The 6,058-nt window shown below is 32.1% G+C and overlaps 1 long non-coding RNA gene across 1 annotated transcript; it reads left to right on the forward strand.

Annotated features, from left to right (window-relative positions):
- Positions 1-485: 485 nt before the first annotated feature.
- Positions 486-5,268, forward strand: LOC130642017 (uncharacterized). The gene is made up of 3 exons (XR_008982531.1): positions 486-2,462; positions 4,894-4,981; positions 5,128-5,268. It is a non-coding gene; the product is annotated as an uncharacterized LOC130642017 (long non-coding RNA).
- Positions 5,269-6,058: the final 790 nt, after the last annotated feature.

Below are 6,058 nucleotides of genomic sequence, written 5' to 3' on the forward strand. Positions count from 1 at the left end.
CAATTACTTGGCAGAAATATTTCACAGTCCTAAAGGTTCTGGACTGATATGTAGCTCTGCCAAAATTGTTTAAAAGCACAATGTATATATGTTAGAAATCAGATTATATTTGTATCAGTTATTTTTCTGTTTATGTCTTTCTCCATGAAGTATTAACGAAAGTTCAAGAGACTCGAGAAAGTGATTTGATAAAATGAATGCTGGAGTTATCAACTGTATTGTTAACAGGCCCCAGAATAATCTGAGGCGTTTTGTACGTTAAATGACTTGGGACTGGGTCAATTTTAGCAAAAAATGGGAAAATAAAAATATCTTTTTCTCTCAGTACTTTCAGAAATGTTAACAACGTGTATGAGCTGGTCCTACCTACACCATATTTTATAACCAAAAACGTCGCCCAAGATTGTAGGTTCAGTAGTCAGTTCAGCCAGTTTTAATATCAATTCTCTAGTTAACTGACGTCAAAGATTAAATCTTTTTAAAACAAAATTAAGCCTGCAAAGGAATAGCGGCGGAGTGGATTATTTCAATGCTAAGAAAGCAGAAAGGTTTAAAGCCAGTCAACTTTCAGGAAAAAAAAATTTTAAAAACAAAATAATTAGCAGATATTTAATCAAATTTCAGTATTTTTATTGTTTTTTTTCGATTTGTTTGATTTTAAGTGGAAATCCACCTTAACGGAAATGGTTTTTATATTCTTATGTGGTTAAGTTTTTCTGTGATTGGTTAATGTGCACGAAATATACTACGGAAAAACGAGTGTAAGTTGCACCTATTTTTCAATGCCATACTCCAGAAAGGTTACACTTTATAATTTGCTGAATATCGAGCAAAATGACAATTTGTAGAGAAATTCATTCCAAAATTTTTTACTCAAAACATTATTTTTATAAAACAGACAAACGTTCGCGGTAATGGGAAACAAAGGTCAAACTTTTTTTTTTATTTTCTTCACTTAAAATGAAGTATGATGTGACATGACAGACATGTTTTTATTATTTATTTTTACTCTAATGTTGACTAGAAGCAATTTAAAGTTTCAATGGTTATGATGTCATAGTTGCGTTAGGCTATACTCATAGTTAGTATGTAGGTCAGATCAAACAAAATTCAGTAAACCTAACAGATTATTGGAAACTTTGATATCTTACCCTGAGGCATATTTATACATAATAAATTGCTAACATACATGTAACAGTAGAAACCTCTGTTCTCCTATAAAGAGCCTTTGAGACTCCTATAGTGAGATTTTTTAGTTCACAAAGAAACACATTAAAAGAGACCTACGTTTATCAAGATCTATGTTTAGATTCAGGATCTTTTTCAGACCATTCGCGTTTTTCTTCTCCCTTTTTATTAACTTATTTTTAGGGGATTACCGTAACATAGCCCATCATCAACCCCGCGCACACGATCCCCGAAATGTAAAGGAATGTCAAGAACCGTAATAATTTAATATTTGGATTGAAACATTTAATAACTTATGAAATATTTATAGCCATTTTTTGCTAAGGGCTGGCTTTCTTTTAGGGCTCATTTTGAGAGCGCGCTACAATGAAATTGATTACCCTTAGTAAATAATTAACGTATAGCGTCAGAAAGATTTTACACAAACAGAAAAACCTCTTCAAAATTTGTTATTGTTAACCTGACAGATCCAACTTCAACAAATAACCAGGAAGGAGATCTGGAAATAAAAAAGAAAAGTTGTTTTTTCTAAAAATACTAAATTAGAGTTTTTAACTCTAAATTTAAGTTTTTAATTTTAATACCTTTTTTAATTGCGATAGCGCGATGGTTTGGTTTCGGCTCAGCCCTACGGCATTCAAAAGTCACATTAATAAAGTTATTTTAAGATAACAAGTGCTATCTTAAGATAACTCTATTAATGTGATTTCGGAATGCGTGTATATTCACATAAATGTCTTGATTGTAAGATAACTCGAGTTATTTTAAGATAACATAAATGTGATAATTCTATCTTTTCTAATGCGCATATGTGTAAATGAACGTTGCTTAGGGTGCGGATACGTAAAGTAGCTCACAAAACAACAGCCTACATGAATTTCCGGCCGTATTGACATTTATTTTGATACGTCATTTGTATTGTCCTTGTGGTGTCGCGTATGTGCTCTGCTGTAGAGTTCGCTCTGCGGTGGAGAACAAGATGCATTTTGTTAGTTTTGTGTTGTGATGTATTGTCCCGTGTTAATTATGTAAAGAGAATAATTGTAATTTTGGTACTATTTTTAGTTAAATTTTCTGCACATCTTGCACATCTTTTTTCTGCGCATTCAGTCTTCAACATGTAATGACAGAGTCGAACATACATTTTTGTATTAAATTTGCTGTTGAGTGAAATTTTTCTTTCATACATCACAGGAGTTGTCCTGTATCTCAGCATCTGTTTTAGTTGTTTTCTCTCACATGTAGTTGGCTTGGCTTACGCCACTATATATCTAGTAAGTGTTTATTTCTTATTATATTTTATGTCATCTTACATGTGTAATTTGTTGCTTAAATTTCGTCTTGTAATTTTGTCGTTTAGCGAATAAAAATAGTTAACTCAGTTGAAATCGTGTAAGCACCTACACTAGTCGATAAGGTCCGCAGAAAAATCTACTTAGTGAATACACAAAAAAAAAATTTTCCCCGTGTTTCCCCGTCGCCTTTATTGAGTAGAGCTTAAAACGCTGCTGAAAATAAATGTATACAGTATTCTCTTCAATTAGCGGACACTTAATTAACGGACACTCGAGCGGACAAATTTTTTTGCACGAAATGGCAACTATAGGCTTTTTTTCTCTTCAATTAGCGTACAATCCAAAAAAGTAGAGATAAGCATTTAATTTTAAAATATCTATTTTAAACACTTTAAAACTTTACAGGAAATGTCTGCTTTTACAGTCTCAATCTTCTTCGCAAACCAGTCAATCAATTTTTCTTGTCCGTTTTGTAAAGAATCAGTTCTTATTATTGCTATTGCATTTCCGTCCACTTCGTTAGATGGCTCATGCCTGAATTGTAACAGCTCCCTGTAATAGTACTTATTCCAATCCTTTTCGATGAGTATGGGTATGTTGACCTCAATATCTATGTTAAACGACAGTTTGAGCGTTAAATGCAGTTAAACCCTGCCATTCATCTAGTGATTAGTGCAGATATACGTTATACTAAAACTCTGATGAGTTGTTATAGAAAGAAGTTTTCTGCAAGTGCGATTCAAATAAAATTGAGTTATTTATAAGACATTGAATGCCAGTTGGATCACTTAAACCGTCACACATCATGGCGGAGTGCTTTATTCAGATGTACTGTACCCCCTACCTGAACATATATTTTAAAATCTCACAAGTAGCGGTGAAAAAAGCACGAAATAACTACACCATATTAAAACCTTTTCCAGCAGGATTAGCCACCAAACATTTTCTATTTTGCAAAACGTTGTCACGATGGCTCAAGACACATAAAAACTAGTCCGTTAACTATAAACCCAACATACATTTTAAAAATCAGGGAACATTTTTTTGTTTTTTTTAAGAAAAAATACAGAATTTATGTCAATATTTCTTTGTGTATCAAAGCTACATTGGCCAAACATGCGTTTCCTACTGATCACAGTGTTTGTATTCCGTGAATTATGTTTAGCATGGGTAAAATTCATGGTATTGTTGTTTAAAAAAATTGTCAAATTAAGTCCACTTGATTTGAACTAAGTCTGTCTACAAAAAACAGTTATTCACATTAATTAATCAGCTCAAAAAATATCTGCAAACTAATTACAGACGATGTGGCATCCACAAAAAAAAATAGTCCACATGGAATTTAATTCATGTGAAACATAATTCAGTGGTTCTATATTGTTATCCATTAACATCTTAGCTTTAACTGATTAACTGTACAGAGTCAAGCATGGTATTCCAATATTCCCGCATATACTTAATGAAAATCATACTATATATCACAAAACTTTGTTAAAATTTAATTGAAATGGAGTTCTCTAATATTCTGGATGTAATACAATTTTCTCAATGAATGTGTAGTCTACGAAGTCTGTTATTTCTATTTGTCTTTTTGTGACCATGTCAACAGAATTGAAAACATTGTTTGGATTTTTATAAAGCAATAAGGAAAAAAGAATCAACAAGCATTGCAGTTAGTGAGTGACATACATCGCTACTTTTTGGCCACAATGGACCAGTGTCAGTGTTGCAAGTGTTTGATTGTGCGTCAAAACCAATACATATGTGTTCAGGCTGAAAATATAATCAACAAGTCACCAAGCCCAAAAAATACCGTCAATGAAGAAACTTTATGAAATTCCTGAAACTTGTACTTGAAAAGAGCAATTGGCTTTTAAAAATTGATTCTGGACCTATTTGTATTCATGAAAACGGCACACAGTTATAACCTATGGTATAAAGCCAATAGCACTAGTGGAACAAATACTCCACATAAATGTTTTTCTTTTTGATTCAGCCTAAAAAACAGCAAAAATGTGTACCAACTAGGATTTTTCTATATAAAATTTTTTTTTCAATTAAGAACAACGAGTTTCCATTCATTACTATCTGCATGCATGAATAGATGGGTTTTTTTATTTATATATTTCCAGCATTAAAAAATAATTATTTGAGGAAACTTCTTAAATGTTTCCATTCATTACTATTTGCATATATATAAATGTTTTTATATTTCTTATTTTTGCAACGTTAAAAATAATTATTTGAGGAAATTTCTTAAATGTTTGTTAAACTTTCACACAACTGTTTAAAAAGTTATGCAGACTTTTACTTTGGACTAAAACGTTCTTTTACTTTATATTTTTATTGTACATGAAGCAGAGACCAGTGTCCTTCTAGGGTTATTAAGAAATATTTACGTTATATTTAGATTAAATCTTGGCATTCATTTTTTTGCTTTGCTAAATTGTATTTTTGGTAAAAGAATAATATTAAACGAAGATCCATACAATGTAAATGTAAGTCCTTGCTTTTTTATTGCTTTAGACTCCTCAAATAGAAATATGTGAACACATCTTTTAGAGTACTATTAGACCTCTATGTATTGTCTGCAAATTCCGGAGAATTGCTTCAATACTTTATTGTTTTGTGTTTTGTTTTTTAGTGGAGAAACTAATTACATTACAACGAACGAGTGAATGATCAGTGAAAAACAATCTAAGAAATGTATGGATGCTGAGTCGTTTACAACACATGTAAAAAAGTGCGACAAATATAATTTTTTTAAAAAAATCTGCCGAATTTATGGATACTGTGTCGTTGATAGCAAGCACAAACTGTGTATTTGCTTTCCCCTCTTGAAAATTTTAGCGAATGTGTGCATGAGAGTTCTGTAACCATGGAACCAATATACGTCTTATGTGCCTTTAACAGAACACTGTGTGGTGAAAATCAATATAAGAATTGCGTCAATGCTGTGGCGGTTTCACGCGCTGTTAGTAAAAGTATGGATGCTGTTTCTAACAAAACATTATAATCAATGCAAAATGTTATTTTTACATTTGTTAATGCTCGGGAACTGCAATCTTTCTAAAAAGAGTATGAATGTCATGTCAAGCAAAAAAGGTGTACTAAGCTATGTTGTGGAAATCATTGCAGCAAATATAAGGTCGTGTTCCCATAAGTTCTTAAAAAGATGATGGATTTAGTGCAGCTCTGTCGGTAGAGCGTTTGAATCATCTCCTCTACTTGAGATTATAAGTTCAATGTCCCCCCATTGTCTAGTTAGTTTGTCATTTCATAAAGATTTTTGTAGCAATGGGAGCTAAACACTGGAAACCTGGTCCATCCTGAAATCCATTGAGCACAGACCACATTAAATATAAATCACCATCAGTGGTTTGAGGCAGAATTGTAAGAGAATTTACATAATGGATGGTTCTTTTGTTATGAAAGTTTTTTTGCAGTAACTTTAATGACTAAGGTGTCTTTTTATGCCGCTACCTGTACACATGATAGAGCTTAAAAGTACTGCCAAACTCTTTTTCTATGTATTGGAATAAAATGTTAGTGTTGATCATGTTGTTGTTATTTGT

Source organism: Hydractinia symbiolongicarpus, chromosome 4, assembly GCF_029227915.1.
Source record: "Hydractinia symbiolongicarpus strain clone_291-10 chromosome 4, HSymV2.1, whole genome shotgun sequence".
NCBI classification, from domain to species: domain Eukaryota; kingdom Metazoa; phylum Cnidaria; class Hydrozoa; order Anthoathecata; family Hydractiniidae; genus Hydractinia; species Hydractinia symbiolongicarpus.